The sequence below is a fragment of the Glycine max genome, chromosome 15 (genome assembly GCF_000004515.6).
Source record: "Glycine max cultivar Williams 82 chromosome 15, Glycine_max_v4.0, whole genome shotgun sequence".
Lineage (NCBI taxonomy): Eukaryota > Viridiplantae > Streptophyta > Magnoliopsida > Fabales > Fabaceae > Glycine > Glycine max.
In genome coordinates, this window is record NC_038251.2 from 6,557,594 (window position 1) to 6,577,485 (window position 19,892).

General features: G+C 27.9%; 1 non-coding gene across 1 annotated transcript; it reads right to left on the bottom strand.

Annotated features, from left to right (window-relative positions):
* Window positions 1–72, bottom strand: TRNAG-UCC (transfer RNA glycine (anticodon UCC)). Its single transcript has one exon. It is a non-coding gene; the product is annotated as a tRNA-Gly (tRNA).
* Window positions 73–19,892: the final 19,820 nt, after the last annotated feature.

Here is a 19,892-nt window from a genome sequence, read left to right on the forward strand (position 1 = left end):
TGCGTTTGCCGGGAGTCGAACCCGGGTCTATTGCTTGGAAGGCAATTATCCTAACCGTTGGACTACAAACGCTAGATATAAGACATTTGCTTCATAATTTTATATATAAAACATGTTTCTGTCACAAGCCTTTCATGCTACATTGGTTATTTGGCTTCTGCTGAAATTAGACGCCATCCAAAGTAAAGGTGAAATTGTAATAATGGTATCATATACTAGGTGGTGTAAATTAGAATAAGTTTATTATATAGGGAACTCAATTTTAGTCAGTGCCCAACTTAAGTAGCCAATTAGACTGAACTGCAATGATAATACCAGAGGTTTAGAACGTTCACTTAAATAAATTTTTTCTTTTATTTTAAGTGTTAGTACTTGTTAATATTTTTTAAAATAAAAATAGAAATGATATTAAAAACCTATATACCCCCCCCCCCCCCCCCCAAAAAAAATTATAATAATGTATTACGCATGGTGTGATATGTGCGGAAAATGCTTGTTAATTTTACCCATGGTATTAAAAACGGTTGAGCTTTGTTAATGGACAGATCTGATTTATTCGATAGTAATTATAAATTATGTTAATAAAATTTAAGTTCTAAATTATTACCAGAGGTTTAGAACGTTCACTTAAATAAATTTTTTCTTATATTTTAAGTGTTAGTACTTGTTAATATTTTTTAAAATAAAAATAGAAATGATATTAAAAATGCTTGTTAATTTTACGCACGGTATTAAAAAAGGTTGAGCTTTGTTAATGGACAGATCTGATTTATTCGATAGTAATTATAAATTATGTTAATAAAATTTAAGTTCTAAATTATTATTTTTATCTAATTTAACTGGTCTAAAAAATTTTTAATATCACTTAAAAATTTAACTGTACAATACACGTAATACTTGTTAATTAAATTCAAATCGGTAATCTTCTACAAATTATTTGAGTCTCTCACTTGTGATTCGTAACTCAATTTTAATGAAATTGATCAGCATATATACTGTTTCTGTAATGCAATCTATGGGGTCATATTTGAGCCTTCTTATACTGAATTATGAAGGACAACGATCTACGGCTCATAATTAAATATTAAAGAGTGATGTTTAAATGATAGTTGCTGTTACCTTTTATATCCTGATTCATGAGGTCTCATTTTTAATAGACCTTGCTGACTTTCTTTCCTCGTGCAAAACATATTCCCATTTTATACCAAAATAAAATAAGTTGTCATGTGAAATGTTGTGATGTACCATTCCCAGAATTTATTGTGCTTTTCGGGGTTCATTTTTCCCACGGACAAACTGATACTACTCCTTAATAATCTTTAAATAAAACTAAAATTTTATTTTAATAATCTACACTATATAAAAGTTGCATTTAAGATCAACATGAATTATTGAAATAAAATTTAAATTCTAAATAATATAATGAATAGTATAAAAATATGTATAATGTTGAATTATAAAAACTTTGATTGTTTTTCAATTGAGTTAAGAATAAGAAGCAGGTCTACACAATTGTAGTATATTTATTTATTCATTTTTTAATAATTTTTAATCAATTAAATATTATATATTTAAATGAGTGTATTAAAAAATATGTTTCAAATACTTCTCTTTTGACTAATTCGACTATTTGTATACACATTCTTTTATTTCAAAAAGAGCTACCGAATTTATTATATATAAAGCTTAAGTGTTAGTGTTTTATAAGTAATTTTAGCATTGTTTCATATTAAAACACTACAAATTAATGAGTTTATCAGTAAAAATACTCATATTTTATACGTGTATTTTGGTCTATAAATTTTGTCCTTTTTATTCTAGTTTTTCTAATCACATGCTCCAACAAAACTTGATGTCCAAGTCTTTGTTTTCTCTCCCCATCCATTTAATACTAATAGGTCCTATAAATATAACACGTACACTAGCTCTAGCTCTAGCTCTAGCTCATCCCATGATATCCTATTATTCAATATTCCCTCCCAGACACCAAACAAACACTACTACAGACTCCATTTCCTCTTATTCTTTTCATTCTTCCTCCCTTGTTTCAGTTTCCTCTTTCCATGGCACGCTTTGGCTCTCAGCTCCTTCTATTCTTCATTCTCTCTGCTTTCCTTTGTTCGTGTCTAGAAGCCAGAAAGCTTCATGTTGGTGCACACAAACAGAACAACAAGGTTGACCCATCTTTGTTTTTCAGTTCCCTTCCCAAGGGCACTGTCCCAACTTCCACACCCAGCAGAAAAGAACACTCCACCGTGGTCGATGAGAAACTCATCAGCACTGAACGACTTCTTCTGCGATCTGTTCCCAGCCCTGGTGCCGGCCATTGACTACCTTCAGTATCATATACAACTTGTTAATTCCTTTATTATCAAATGTTAAAAACATTTTTTATTTCTTCAGTTTTGTCATATTCTTATAATATTCTTTGTATGGGAGAAGAGATTATTAGCATACATTAATATAGGGATTAGGGGATATATAGTTGAATGTATAGTCATAGTAGTGTATATGGTTCTGTTTTCCTCTAGATTCATCATTATTGAGGGGAAATATATATGTATACACATAGTGACAATTTTGTCTTCTACATGTTCAACTTCTAGTTTGGTCTGTACAAACAAGTTTTACATAAACATAGTCTTAATTGAAATATCCCCTTTTGTGCCTTTGGAACTTGTATGGTTTATCCCTTTGGAAATCTTGTATTGTTTCACAAAATGATACGTAGGATGAAATTTACCCTTCGCCAATGTGACGGAAGCTAACTTGTTGCAGTTCTATCGGGTGATCCTTTTCATGATCTTTCCTCCATGACTAGTATTGCTAAACTCGATTAGTCAAGTTTGAATTTTTAACTTTTGTACAAAAGTTTTTTTTTTGTATTTTCTTAGCATTGTTCAAAAAATTATTTTTAAAAAATATCTTTTACTTGCTTGTGATTTTATGACAATATATTATTAGAGCACAAAAACCATAAGATTGTCAATTACAATTGGATTTGGAGTTATTTTATACAAACAATTAACTATTTTTTAAACATCTTAAAATTTACATGATCTAGTTACGTCAAGAGAAAATTAAATTTAAATCCCTAATTTTCCGTAAGGTATAATTAATTTATGAATTTTTATAAAATGTATTTTTTTTTTATAAAATTCTAGTCGGTTTGATATTATGGGATGTCGAAAAAAAATTGTGTCGGGTACTTAGTTGAAATTCTATCTACGGTACATTTTTTGGATAAAAATGTCCTTCATTTTAATGAATGATATCTCCATTACATAATTTTAGTGCTTTGAACCTGTAGGAAGAAAGAAAAAATAGCGTTGGATATTTGGTACTATACTGTATTAAAGCAGCGGTCTTCCACTTTGTTGCGGTTTGGCAAAACTCAAGAACGCCAGAGAGACGGTAAAACGCGTTCAATGGGTTGTTTGTTTGTTACTTTTGGTGAAGTCAGATGGGGATCACCGTCTTGTCTCATTGGCTATTGCTGCTTGTGACGTTGCAACCTTACTTTCACTTAAGGTTGAGTGTAATTTTTTTTCAAATTTATCAATTGGAAGTGATTTTTAAATTATTATCCATTTTATAATAAATTGTAATAGGTGTTACAATTGCAGTGTTAAAAGTAATTCACATTTCGTTACGATTTTTTTAATTAAAATAATATTTTTTTTATAATATTTTTTTTAATTTACGACTTTGACTAAAAAGAAAATTTACATTTAAGGCTTGGAAATCGTAAATGTTTTTTTTTTTACTTTAATCATTTTAAAAAGAAATTTTAAATATTTTTTTAGTTAATTTTTGTTAAAAAAAATTGTAAATAATTTCTTTTATTTAATATTTTGTATATATTTTTTATCCGTCCCCACTCCCCAATTTCTCTCCACCACCCATCCCCCTATCCCGTTGGACCCAAAAGTTAGATCCATCCCTATGCTTGCTTGGGGGTGCAGTTTTCTCATCCTGTCTTGGATTTTATCTTTTTCTTTTATTCATAAAAAATGGAGAAAATAGAATAATTTTTTTTTAATTGGACTGTGTAATAAATTAAAATTTTAAGTAAAAATTATTTAAACTCATTTACTTTTTAGTAGCTTAAAAAATAGTAATCATAACACCTTATTTATCAATATTGAAATTTTAAGTGTTTAGCAACAAATTAAGTAAAAATTGTACATAATTATAAGAAAAACATAATTTCATGCATAAAACAAATATTAATCTATTAAAATTTTAAGGTTATAATAATAATTTAAGATATTTATTAAATAAAAAATGCAGTGGAAAGAGGACAAGGACCAGCATATCTTATTTCAATCTCAAATCCGACTTTCTTAATCTGAAAAAATCCAACTCTGACTCAGGTTAACTTGATCTTTTTCTATCAAAGTCGGGATGGATCTAGATCGATCCCTGTAGGCACAGATACAAGATACACTTGTCATGTCTAATAAAAAATGAAGAGTATCCGATATGGAATGCTCTTTGTAGGCTGAATTAAATCATGACAGTGAGGTGTTGCTCCTGTGGAATGACCCACAATATATGAAGCAGAGTAAACAAATTAATGTACTCATACGAGACTTCGATCGGATGGCTGCGTGGCCGGTCCCCTACATAATTCTTAGGAACAATTTTTTGGCACTTAAACATGTCCTTTATATCCTGCTTTTCTTTGTTTACTTTGTAATGAAAATTTTGTGTAGAGAGTTGTCTACACAAGTTATATGCACTAAAGTGCTAGAAACAACACTTCAGAAGAGAATAAATGTACTCTTTATTGCACTTTCTTAATTCTAACCTTCTCCAATGCGAAGAAGTTCAGACTAGATACAAGAATTATAATGATAATCCCAATTGCTGAGATGATTCGAGTAGCTCAACCTACTCTTAAATTCCTTCTTTTACCAAAGTGTGATACTTTCCTTTGGTATCCTAGTCTATTTATTTACTCTATCCTCCCATGTCCTAACTAACTAAGCACTTCTCTTTCCTCTCTCATACACCTTCCTATCGATTGGTCGGGTCTTGTATTTAATATAAAATGATTGTGTGTCAAAATAAAATAACTCTTGTTTACAGAAGAATTTCTGCTGTTTGTTTAACCTTAAATGACATTTTCTACTAGATTTGATGCATGGTGTCTCTCCCACGGAAAATGGTGAGTGTGCTCAACAAGTTTAAATCAAGAAAGCTTTATTTTGCAGACACTTGTTCTTTTGCACATACGCAAGCAATATGAGTAATTGTGATAATCTCATTCATTAATATGAACTCTGCGGTTCACTTTTTTGAGAGAGGGATTAGGGTGATCTTTTTGATAATGTTCTTAATATTTGATTTAAGTTGATTATATAGTCTGCTAGCTATTTATTTTGGAGTGGTTTAGAATTTCATGCATTTAATAAAAATACTATAGTTATTATCTTTTACTAAATCATATCATATAAACAACACTGTTGTGCATGACTCATTTTATGGGTGAAGAAAATGTTGGGACGAAGCATAAGGGGTCACCCGATGTTGGGTTACGAAGAGGATTGTGGTGCGGGGTAAAACCCCACAGCACACTAGATATTTTGTACACGCGTAAAGATTGTATGTGGTTTAAAATAATTAACGTGTAAAGATAATGTACGTAGGTTAAGATAACGTATGTGATTTAAGATATATATATATATATATATATATATATATATATATATATATATATATATATATATATATATATATATATTTTGATGTGTGTATTATAGATTTTGATGTATTTATGAACAAGAAAAAGAAACAATCGGTCTCCTCATCCAAGCTTATGAGCAAGTTTTTTTGACAATCCTAGTGCTTTTGATGGGTAATGTTTTACCAAATTTATATGTTTCTTGACATGTTTGTGATGGGAAAAACAAATCAACACAATAATAAACTCAATAAGAAAGTAATAGATAGTAGAAATAAATTTCCTAAAACTTGTAAGAATCTATTAGGAACACTAATAAAATATAAAACGTGAAACAGAAACCAAGAGCACACAAGAGTGATAATTAATTTTCTTCTAATAATATTGGATTTTCTCATCTTTTTTATCTTTAATTAATTAATTTAAATTCTTGTTTAATTTTTCGTCTTATTTAATTTAATTTTCTATCAATTTAAATTATTATTTTTCTCACAACCTTTTCAAGTCAGTTTTCTTTAACTCATTTTATTAATAAAATAGTCATCTACCTAAATACAAACAAAGTCTCATGTGGATATGATATTCGGACTTTCATTTTAACTTTACTACTTGAAAGACATTGGTGTACTTGTCAATCCATCAACAAAGAGATACAATTTATTTAATGTGAAAAACTTTTTAATACAAAGGTAAAAATCACGGGTCATCCAGACCAAAAAAATAACTCAATTATAATCAATAAAGGTACAAGAGAGTCTCAAACAAGTATACTAAAATATGCTACAAACTGCCAAACCAAAACCAAGAAACAAGACTTACAATAGAAAAAAAAAAAGATGGAAAACACCAAAAGTAGAGCAAGAAATGTGAAGCACTTATCTCTCTCTTCAGATATCTTTTTGACAATCTAACCAGACAATTTGAATAATCACGTGTGTAGAACCTATTGTCCAAAAATCAGTCTAATCTAACGGTAAACGAATTCACAATTACAATCTAAAAAATACTCTCTAGTGGGTGTGTGAAAATCATGATGACTTTTCCTCATTTTTTTTTCATTGTTTTGTAATTATTTTTCCTCACAAATGAGTCTTTCTGTTATATCCTAATTTAATCTCTCTCCATTTAAACAAGTGAGATAAAATAAATCTTTTCATTTGAGTCTTTATTCCACGTAAGAAGGAAGCTCAAAAAATCCAACAAATTATATTTTAATTAAATTAATATTGATAAGTGTATTTTTGTCTTGATAGGACTTGGAGGTAAGCTTTCATAGATTACTAAGGAGGTGGCAATACTTATTACCCGACCGAGTTTTTTAATTCTTGAAAATAAATGTATTCGTAGGATCTCAACTCACATCATTTTTTTATTCTTTCCAAATTATTTTTCCTATGCACATAAGGAAAAGAAATGAAATATAATTTGAAAAATATGTATTTTTAATTGTTGATTAATAATGTGTTAAGAGTTTATGACAATATGACCACATCCAATTTAAATTCACAGCATGCATTTATGTAAATGTTTTTTCTTCAATTACATTCTTTCATCAACTCAACTAACATATGGGATTCGCAATTGCATAGCCAATTAGTCTATGTCATTTGGGCCTGTAGAGACATATTCTTGATGGCTGCTTACTAGTTCGGGTTAATAATAACAACTTTGGTTATTTTGTTAGGACTTAGGTCTGGACCAAAAATAAGGAAGGGCAGTTACTAATTAGGTTGCTTTGTGGACAAGGCTCAAGTTGTAGTGTATGTTTAACTTTGACTTTAAAAATGTTTTAAATTGTTGGTCGGTAGCAGTTTGTCTCTTGAAAGTTTTCTATAACTACAGTTAGATACTTCCAAACTAAAACAAAACACACCAAAAAAAAAATTGTGTTTAGATTACCCCCAAATCTCATCCAATTAAGTGAAATACTTTGCACTTGTTTTGTTTGATAAAATTTATTTCCCATGAAATAATTATTTAAAAAACATTTTAGAAATTTGACAAAAAATAATATTTTTTAAATTTAGAAACCACACTCAACTTGCAATATAAAAAATTAATGAGCAAAAGAAAAGAGCAATGTAATCATGATGAATTAAAATAAAAGGTAAATATGGAAACAAACATTATAATATATATTTCCAAATTAATCTTACCTATTGTCATTTTTATTCTCTACGTTAAAATTTTTTTTCCTCCAGTCCACCATCAGTAAAGCTAGGACATAGAAAAAGTGTTTGCACTTGATTTAGTAAAAGAATATTCAAAACCCTTTTGCTAGCTTTAAGATATTAAATCCTTTGTATATGATTATTTTATCAACTTGTCACTTTTATATTTCCATTAAAAAAAACTTATCACGTTTTATTTGCTTGGAAAGTAACCTTATTGTGTTAAGATCCTTGCGGCTAGCAAAATTTTTTTTCAAAAAACTTTTATTTTGATGAATTATTTATGCCAAGTGTGCATACTGCCCATCATTCCGAGAATTGATACTCTAATTAAAATTCTTGCATTCAAGTTAAAATTGTTAGGTTTATAGAGTCTCCTTGATGCATCAATTTTATGTCAAACTTTGATATAATTATCTCCACTTTGTAATTTCGTTCTTTTAGGTCTAATTGTTAATCAAAATATAATAAAATAAGATAAAATAATTATGATAATACTCTGTTGTAATAAATTATTTGGTATACCAATTAAATAAAATTTTCTTATTTTACAATTTATATTATTGTGTTGCTGTAATATATTTCTTTTCTTGTGAAAAGAGATCAATATTAGAAAATAATAGGATGTGATAGTTATTTTTTTCTCCTCTCACACGCCATTACCTAATTAACTATTGTTGTCTGAATCTCCTATATTATTGTTGTAACTATCACCAGACTTATCACCATCTTCATTTTTTCATTATCATTATTATTATTGTTAATGCCACATCCACTATTTATTATTATTATCAATCATTATTATTATCATTGTTAATGCCACAATTATTATTTACCATTATATTTTCCAAGTTAAAAATAAGACAAAAATACATTTGAAAAATTAAAATAACATTTATTAAGAATATTGACAAAAAAAATAATTAATATTATATTAGAAAACTAACATGATATTTATTTTAATTTTTTTAAAATAGATACTTATTCTAGGACGAGGGAATAATAAATGTATTCTGATTTAAAAATTCGTTAGGTCCTTTGAATTGGCACTTTATGTTTTTATTGATTTTGGAGGATTTGAATCCACATTCACGGAACTTTTTTCTAACTGCAGTAGGATTTGAATCCACATTCACTGAACTTTTTTTCCAACTGCAGTAGTTTTGTTACATGATTTTCTGTGAGATCTAAGTGTACTTTGTCGTAGCATCTTCTAGTGGCCTCTAGGTTTTTTTTTAGATTCCAGTTCAATTAACCCAGCAACCTTAATTCCCCAACTCCCCGCCGCAAAGGAGCACCTACCTACTTCTCATCAAAATCCTATGCAAACCAAGTTCACGGAGCTGTTTTTCTCAATATTAGAATTTAGAGAGATTGCATCACTCAAATGGCTTTTTAAAGTGATGAGATTGCAGATATCGGAACGATAATTTAATTCATGTTTCTCCGGAACTAGACGTGAAGGGTCTTTCCCAATGACTCCAAATGATTCTCTCCACCATTCATTAGTAATTTTTAAACTATTGGATTTGGAATCCCTCGTATTCCTATAAAAGAAAAAAGGTTTATAATGAATCATATAGTCAGAATCATCCACTAACGAGAATATTATTCAATTAATTAACCAAATTGTGAGGCTAGCTAAATCTTTGTGTTTGTCTCTATAGGTATCATATGAATATATAAAATTATAATTCATCACACATGGTGCACCAATATGCTATCTAGACCTTTATTTTTAATTATTTCTATAGGTCTAACCTAAAAGATAAATTCATTATAATCACACGTGGATGGTTCCTATATTTTATCAACTTCTTGTCTAGGACGGCTTAGCCTCTTTAGTCTTTATATAAGCCCCCTCTTCTAGCAAGAACAGGTCTTTATTAGTTATAAAAGGCGTGCTAATTATCTTTTGTCGTTTTCTACCAAAGTAAAAGCGTATTTTTACTTAAATGGGGGGTTTCGTTGTTTCTTTATTAAGTTTCGTGAAGTAACTTTCAACTAGTTAATAAATTAAACGATTTGGTGACATGGCCCTTATAAAGTTAAGCATTAGTCAAATTAAGATTTTGTTGCGATAATGGGTAATGATTTCTACCTCTTATATAAGAATCTAAGAAACCTTTATTTCCTAAGTAAAATTTACTAGCAGTTAGGATTGGGATAAAGACAAAATTTAGGTGTAATTTTTTTTAACTATTACTAGTAGTACTTTTTTAATTAAAAACAGAGCTTTATCTTAACAATTAATGCTGCCTTTTGTTATGTGAGTTATTTATGCTAAACTTTAGTTTTGATTAAAAATATTAAAAAAAATATTTAATACATGAGAAATATTAGAAACACTCTTTAGTCTCTAATATATTCATTCAAACATACTCATGTAAAATAATAGGCCAAATGACCTATTAAATCCTTTATTTTATTTTTTTGGTTCAATTTAATTATTTATTTATTTTTATTCAATTTAATCATTTATCTCTTACAAATTTATTTTGATCATTTATCTTATTTTTTGTTTAATTTAATCCTTCCATCCATTTAGAATTTACATTGTTAATCATTAAGTAATAAACTTTTATTTGTTAAAAAGGAAATATAAGAGAAAAATGAACTAAAAAACTCATTTTTTTAAAAAAATTAACAATGTCAATCTTAAATGATGGATGATCAAAATAAGATAAAAAGGTTAAACTAATCAAACAAATAACCAAATAAACTCTTAAAAAAATAAATGACTAAATTGAATAAAAAAGATAAAAAAAATTAAATTAAACTTTTTAAAAGATAAAAGATTAAATTAAACTAAAAAATAAGATAAATGACCAATAATACTTTTAGTCAAAACAATGATATAGAATTCACAATTTTTTTCATTTTTAATGAATTTCAATCAATAAAATAAAATGTATAAAAAGTGTGTATTTTTAACATTTTTTTATTTTATTGGTTTAATTCTTTTTTAAGGAAAAAATGGACTGCCTCGGACCTCCAAAATATATATATATATATATATATATATATATCCATTTCCACATCTGCTGATCCTATGGCTGAAGCAGACCGAAGAAGAATATTATTAATAAAAGGAAGAGAATATTTAACAAAACACTTGGGTGGGTCCTATGTAAACCTGTAGAAGCATTTCTTTTAATTTATTATTTTTTTTCCAATAAAAATATAGTAAAAGGTTTTTAAATAGTTTACAATAAATCATAAATTAAGACCTTTACAGTACAATTTTTTTTATATCAATACAACTAATATATCAAAAGCTTAAAATAATATGAAAACAACTTCTTAATAACATTTTATTGTTATTTCGTTTTCTTTTTCCTGAATATATATATATATATATATATATATATATATATATATATATATATATTTCAATTCATCTTAAGTTTGATTACGTCTGCAAATACTATCCTCACACAACATTTACTTACCTTATTATAATTAATTGTCATCCTTTTTCAGACGGGTATGCATAATCAAGCTCTACTAAGTAATGAGAGATTAAAGTATAATTATAAAACACGTCATGAAAACTTAAAATCTTCTATAAAATAATCAAAATTGGTTTTATCTATATCTATAATAAATAAATTTAACTATAACAACTACACTAATTGTATAAAACTTTTTTACACAAGATTATTTATGATTAGTCGGTAATAAAATTTTACATACATTTTTTTATGAAAATTAAACTCACAAAGAATACATCCAAAAAGTATATATACACCTTAATTAATTACCTAACAACTCTACCATTATTTTCTTTGTAAACTATGCGTATAATTTTGATTTGAACCATGTTTTAGGTTTTCTATTTTTTTCTGTGCAAAAGTGTGGGCACTCTTCTTCTTCTTAATACTTCCCAACCCGCTGGTCCAGAGCTCCCATGCACAGTAAGGAAACTTTTCACTGGAACTAGGGTTCAATGGTTCGTTGACTTCATTGACTTTCTTGCATCCTCTTTGTGATTTTCGGATAATTAATAAAATCTACAAATCTCACACATGCACCGCGCGACGATGACCCATTCAATTCCTATGAAAAAGTTCAAAACATGCAACATGTTGTTCATCAAGTCCTCTTTCAACGACTTTCCGATTTACAAGTCATCAAAGACTTCAACTGCCAATTTGTGGCACCATCATTTTCAACTATACACAATATGATTCATAACTCTATGTATTAATTACTCATGAATATATCTCACGGTTCTACAATGCTCCTCACATGGCACCGGTGGTCACCAAAAAACTTTAATGTTTCCTTTGTAGAGAAAGGTTGAGGAGGATAGGCTCTTAAAGTAGCACATTGCATTAACATGGACGACATTCGAGGATGGTCCTAAGTACTCTACCTCTTGAGTGCCTGCATGCTTGCAATTGGGTCTTATTTTGGTCATTGCTCGCAAAATGTCATCATCTTAGTAATTATAGCACGCGTGGATATTAGGGTCTCCACAATTCAAATTTTTGTATTAACCGTATTAATTGAATGAAAATGGAAAAAGGAAATCATGAAGTAAGTCCTGAGCAGTGCATGTCTCTTGCCTGGGTCTGATTTTTTGGTCATTCTTCGCAAAATGTCATTTTCTTAGTAATTATAGCATACTCTTCAGCACTTTAATTCCAGTTTAAAAATGGACACTCATTGTGTTATTTAACACTCAGAAAGAAGAATATATATATATATATATATTAGAATTTAAGATGTGATAACAAAGAGAAATACAAAAAAAATAAAAAATATTAGGAGAATGTTTAAAATGATGAGATGTTTATATATTTTTACTCTTCCAATTTAGGATGTATGCAAACATCATTGAAAGTTTGAATTTGATTTTTATCCACCATATTTATTTTTTTTTGTTAATTATATTATTAATGTGAGTTATCATCAGTTTTGTTAATATTAATTAATTTTCACTAAAAAAAATCAGATTGATCGTCTCTTATCTATAATAAAATCATATTTTTTTTATACATTTACAAGAATTAAATTCAAAACTTTATTTAAAGGATTTAAATATAATTTCAGTTGAAATAAGAATTTGTCGGCATCAGCCATATTATTTGAATAAAATGAGAAAAATAAAAAAGTCAAAATATATTATGACTTGTAAACTGTGACTAATCCAAATATATTTCATATTTGTACCACAGAAGGCATCTGACTGAAGCGGAAAAAAACTACATGATATAAATTATATTGATAAAACTTTCGTTTTGAGATATTGCATTTGTTTTTTTCATAAGTTATTTTTTATAAAATAATTTATTTGTTATTATTATGGGAAAACATCAAACTATAGATGCCAGCAGTTTGTGCACATTAATTAACTATTTCAGGTATTAATATTATTTTGCTTTGTTATTGTTATTAAATACTTCATAATTTGAAACAAGTGTTCTACTAAGAAAAATTGAAACAATTGTTTAATATTAAAAAAAATCATAAATATGATAAATTTTAATAAAACATAATTTTATTTGATCATATAACGTATTCATTCATTTTGAAAAAATAAATGCTATTTTTTTACAAAGATAAATGATCCGAACTAAACTTCAAATTTAAAATGTGAATTATTTTTAAATAGAGGAAATAATATCTTTTAAATATATTGAATTAAGTACTAAATAAGATGTCTATGGCTTGACATGGTAGCATATGAATAATGATTTAGAAACAAAGCAAATTAAGAATTACGGTGTTTTAATTTGGTTTCTAAAATTCATAAAATGTAGGTTAAATATGGTCTATTAGCTAGTTTCTTGATTATTCTCTATCAAATCACTCCATTGACCCCTTTAATATCTTTTTTTTTTTTTTAAAGCAAGACGCCTTTAATGTCTTTTTTTTTTCGGTGACACCTTTAATATTTTGAGAAGCATAATTGTTGTATAGCTTTAATAAAAATAAAAATAAAATTTCAAAAACTTACTAAACAAAGACAGATTCAAAAATTAAAATTAAGAAACGATAAATTTGATTTGTATAATTTTGGTTAGTTAATTAGAAAAATAAATTGGTGGAGGCCTTAATTATATCTCTATTCTTAATGACTATAATATTATTCTGTTGCTTATAGAGTTAGGCATTTAATATATTACTTTGGATTTGAGAAAGAAACGAACTTAATGGCGTTTGCTCGTGATGGCTATATATTGGGAAGTTGTACGTGGGTTAGAGAGGTTGCTCGTGATGCATGGTTTTGTTGAGGACGTGACGTGAGGTTGAATAATCATAAATGGTGGCTGTGCTGTTCACCATTAATGGTGAATCTCTGAGGTGGTTGTAGTGTGGTATGAGAAAAGCTTCTTGAGGGGCCATGCAAGGAGTTGTTTGTGGTTCTTGGCGAAAATTCAGATGATGGACATGACTTTACTGCGGTGAAGAATCAATGAATATCAGAGCTGTGTTGAGATGTTCCTAATTAAGTAAGGAAGGGGAAACATAAAAGAATATAATTTTTGTGGCTTCGATCTTTTTTTTAAAGGGCAACACACTAAAATTACTGACATTTTTTTTATAAAAAAACTGAATTAGTGGTTATTGTTTGAGCAATGTACAACGTACAGACTACTAATGAAGATATGTCTTTATTAATAGTTTGACGACAAAACTGTTAATAATATTCATACTTTTAAAAAAATATAAAAAACTATATTTACCTTAACTGCTTCATTATATGACAAATATCATTAACCAGTGTAAGTTTTCAAACCTTAGTGATAACATAATATGTGTTGAAGAAAAAAAAATTATATTAAACTTAAATATAATTTTGGTCTCCCTAATTTTTTAAAATTCATATTTTTATCTTTTATTTTAAAATAATAACATTTAGTTTTTTTATTTTCAAAATTCATAATTTTAATTTTTTTTAATAGAAACATTTAGTCATTCTTTTTTATAAAATTTATTATTTTTTGTCTTTCTGTTAAACTAAAAACATTAATTATTAAGTGATTAATGTTGACTATAACATGAACTAAACAAATTATCTCATTCCATGTTATACAGAGTTTTGATCACATAAGTTAATTTTTTGTCGATCAAGCTTTTCAAATTTGATGGAAGCACAAAAATTACAAATTTTACAAAATTGGAAGACTAGGGATCTCAATTTCAAAATAAAAGACTAAAATTATAAATTTTAAAAAATAAAAATTAAACATCTCTATTATAAAATAAGGAAACCAAAATCATAATTTTATTAAAACAAAGGGATCAGATTATATTTAAACCATTATATTATCAGTTACAGGCTAGATATGAAACTATTAATTTGTGGTTAATATAGTCGCTAATGTAAAAATATTGTGAGCCCCTAATTAGTAAAGATTTTTGGTATTAGTATATAATATAATACTTAAATCAAACCTAAAATCATAAAAAACCCTAAATATATTTAAAATAACAGTTATTATGACTTAGATCAGAATTGATTTTCGTATTCTGCGTGAGTTAACTAGTTTCTTTTTTTGTCCATGAGTGGAGCAAGATAATATAATACGTACAGTACAGTGGGAGAATAAATATTTGCAAAATATTTTGACAACCTAGACATGCATAGCAGTCCAAAATTGTAGGATTTAAGATTGTTGAGAGATCCTCTACGTGCTTATTGAGGTGAGTTCTTTGATGGTTCAGAACGATATCCATGAATTTTGAGTCTGGACTCGTGTTTGGATTCAGAATAACAATTATCAACAATTTTGCTTGTACTTGGAGATGACTTAAAAATGTTTGGGATGCAGGCGTGAGATTCAAATGAAAAATTGGTAGGATGAAAGCAACACTTACATATGAACCTAACTTCGAGTTTTGAAGGTTGAGTGTTTATTTTTTATTTTTTATAAATATTGTTATGATTATTAGGTTAAATTAATTAAGTGGTCCCATATATGTCACTACCACATGCGTTTTCAGTAGTCGATGAAAAATTAATTTTGTTTCATTTGAATAAGTACTTCTTCCAATTCTAGAACTTTGACTCTCAAGCTCGTGTCATTTTATATATTTCGTGGTAAAGAGATTTTACTGACTGCACTACCACTTTCAAGTGGACCACTGATAAAGATCAATCTAATACAACTCTCCCCCTTTCTAGCAAAATATTAAAAAAAAAAAATAGGAACGCTTGAAGACAATCTTGTAATCTCTTGAAGCATTATTCTCTCTAAACATCATATCGCACTTAATGTTCTTTTTTCAATTGGTAAGGGTGCAGTGGACATTAAAAGTCATGTGGGTTTGCTCAGAGTGAACTTTAGGGAATGTGGTCCATAACAGAATATACTTCAGTGGCAACAGTTTGAGCATCCAAAGAGAACCATGTTAGATCAAAATTCGGTCAGATCCTATTCATTCATATAATATGCTTTGAAAATTGGAGTTTTTATAATTTCACATATCGTACTAGTTTCCATTTGGGCACACATGCGACATAAGTCAACCCATAAATGAAAAAGTCATATATGTGATTTTGGTATGTCGTTTTTGTTCAGACAATTAAAAATAATTACACTCGTCCAACAAAAATTGGTTAGACCATAAACCTGTCATTGCCATAAATAAATTATAGTGTACGGACATTTTGAAGAGCTCGTTTTAATATAAAAGGAAAGGAAATTACCTCATATATGACTTTTATACTTTGTTTGATACACACAGAAAAGAGATTGGACGGATGAAGGAATGATGGGAAAAAAACATGATATTCATTCTGTCCTTTGGTTTTGTTTAATAAGTGAATGGTAAAAAAAATTAATGTGGAACTCATCAATATTTACCATTTTTATTTATAATTCTCATTTTGTTATAAAAATAGTCTTCTTTTTCTTAATTGAGTATTTTTTTATGTTCATTAATTTACACTTAATACGTCTCATGACATGTATTTGGGTGAGGGGACGGACTCTGGTACGATACTTCATATGAACAGTACTCAATTAATTTAAGTCAAGTCAAATTAATCTCATGAGGAATAATTGAATATATGTAATTAAGTGTATGTTTAGCATTATCATTTTAATAATGTAGGTTCTCCAATTACAAATTAGAAAGAGAAAATAAGAAAGTTAAGGTTGTACCTTACGTCTATCATGTCATGTCCCCGGCACTTCCGGGAGTACTTTGTTTATCTTTAATGAACGTAGTAGCTCTTGTAGGGGATCAGACAATGTGATGCGTATATAATTGTGTACATGATGAAAGTAGCATGGAATGTTTCTGTGGGGATGGGTTGATACTTGATTCCCACCTCACTTCTACACCATATGAAACCTGTGAAAGTAGCATGGAATGTTTCTGCGTATATAATTGAAGTGTTGGATCCAAACCAACTAACTAACATCAAAATCAAATATTAATTTCAAGGGAAATGTTATAAAGTAGGAAACGATTTTGTTCAAAACACACGAACCATGCATTTTGTCAATTTCTGTTTTTTATTTTATTATTTTTTAATTAACATTTGTTTTGAAATAAATCACAGCCGTTGAATGTTTCATCTTGTGCAATTCTTGCCGTTGCTTGTCGTACTAAATAGCAGTCCCTCTAGTGTCAAAACATGAAAACGTTGGTTTGGTTTCAACACTTCAATTAACTATTACATGACAATTAAATGCAAATTGGAGAGGACACCGACTAATTAAGAGCACTATCCATCCAGCACGAGGTCCTGAATCATGATTTTATTCGCACCTTTTTTTTTCATACTTTCACTCTTTTCTATTTAATTATTTATATACTTTGTAGACTCAATGGTTAATCATGTGTCCCTTGAGTTAAATAGATGGTAGATGAAATTATTTATTTCGTTTAGAAAATAATTTAAATGTTACTAATATCTACTACTACAATTTAAATAATATTTTGAATTTTTGTAGATATAAAAAATTAAATTAGATTTGAATTCATTGTATATGAGAGTTTTTTACATTCTCAAATAAAGAGGCATGTTAAATTAAGTAGGCGACTACAACAAAATTGCAAAAAATTAACAACTAAAAGTAGTTGCTAATGGCAAATTAAAGGATGTAATGGGTTTTCAATGTTAATATAGTTGACATTAATTTTTTGTGACGTCAAAAGAGTTAATGTATGTTTGTTTTTCTATTAGGAAGATCCCAAACAGATGTTCAACCTAGCATAATGTTTGATTTAAAGGGATGAAAGAGCACTCAAAGTATACAACAATTGAAAAACAATGAAAGAGCAGGAGAGTTAAGGTGTTTACGTGAGAATGGTTGATGAAAGTTTTAAAATAATATGTGGGTTCATGTGCTTTTACTTTTATCTCAAAAAGAGGAGTGAAGGACACAATAAAAAAAGGCAGTGTAATATATATATATATATATATATATATATATATATATATATATATATATATATATATATATATATATATTATCTTTGTTGATAGTGCTCCCTTCTTAACTGGTAATCAATTATGTTCATCTGATAATTGATTATGTTTTAGTTTGCAATACCAATTTGGTTTCGCCTCATTGATTATGCAAATTGCATAATTGATTATATGATTTTAATTTGAGGGAAAAAAAATTTCTTCTCATATAGCTGTAAAAATATGTTTTTTTGTTGGGGTAAACGGTTTTTGATTAATCTCCATTTTTTAGTTTTTCTTCTTTTGTTATTCACCTAAGCACTTTAATTCATTTTTATTTTTATTTTTTTACACTATTTTCATCTAAATAAAAAAATTTACTTTCTACTTTCTTTTATTTATTTGTATCATTATTTTGAAACACAGGAGGGCGAGCCCTGATACAGCGGTAAAGTTGTGCCTTGTGACCTGTTGGTCATGGGTTTAAATCTGGAAACAGCGTGTTCTTAAATTAGTTCAAAATTGCTGAACTAGTCAAAAATCGATAAAAATCGATAAACTCAATGAGTAACTTGTTTCACTTAAAATTATTTTTTTAAAAAAAACTTTCAAAATAATGTAATTTTGTTATTTTTTAAAAGAAATTTTATAACTTATAACACTTTTAAGTAAAGTTTATTCTCTATTATTATCATTTTATACACATTATTTATTCTTTGTTTAATATTACTAAGATATTATATTAAATATTAAAAATAAATCATTTTATTAAAATCGGTTCAACCTCAATTAAATTATTAAGTCAACATTAATTTTTATTCTGACACTTTTATTCATTTTCATCTCCCTCTCTCAAACATGATATAAAACTCCAAATCCTTACTCTTCAAGAAACGTGTATTGAAATTTATACTCATTCAACCTAATATTAAAATAAACACGGAAACACATTAATAATTATTTAATAGTGACGACCTAGCCATTATATAAAACAATATTACTCCTTGATAAAAATAAATATTACTCTCGTACCAAGAAATAAAAGACCATCATTGTTAGTGATGTTTCTCTGTTTTTTTCTTAAAACATTATTTTTCTTTATTTCTTTTCATTTTGTCATTGTCTAAAAATTACACAATAATACTAATAAAACCAATTTAAAAATATCTTATATTATCGTCACTATAACATTGAAGTCCGGATATCGGAGGGAATTCTCTAGCCTAAAGAAAAGGATGGAATTCTTGTATAAATTAATCATATTTGAGTATTAACTATTAAGTTACACGAATTTAACTGATAATTAACCAATTTTTTTTAGTATGCTGACTGTAATGCTCCTTCAGAAACATCAGCTACCATAATCAATTCGTTCGTTGAATGACAAGTGATGGACCATGGACGGTGGTGTCGATAAGTGTACAGGCAAATGTTTTTCGTGACGTTGAGAATCTGAGATAGTCTTCTTTACTTTTCCTAATTATTCTATATCTCTCCTTTTCTCGGATAATTTTTTTAGGGCACGGGTAAACATTTAAATTGGGCCATTCATGTTTTAAAAAATATTTCATCAAGAAGAAATTTCGATCTGGTCATTAGCTATCACAAACTCTTGGACCACAAAAATGCTGAACTTGTATAACAAAACACTTAATTT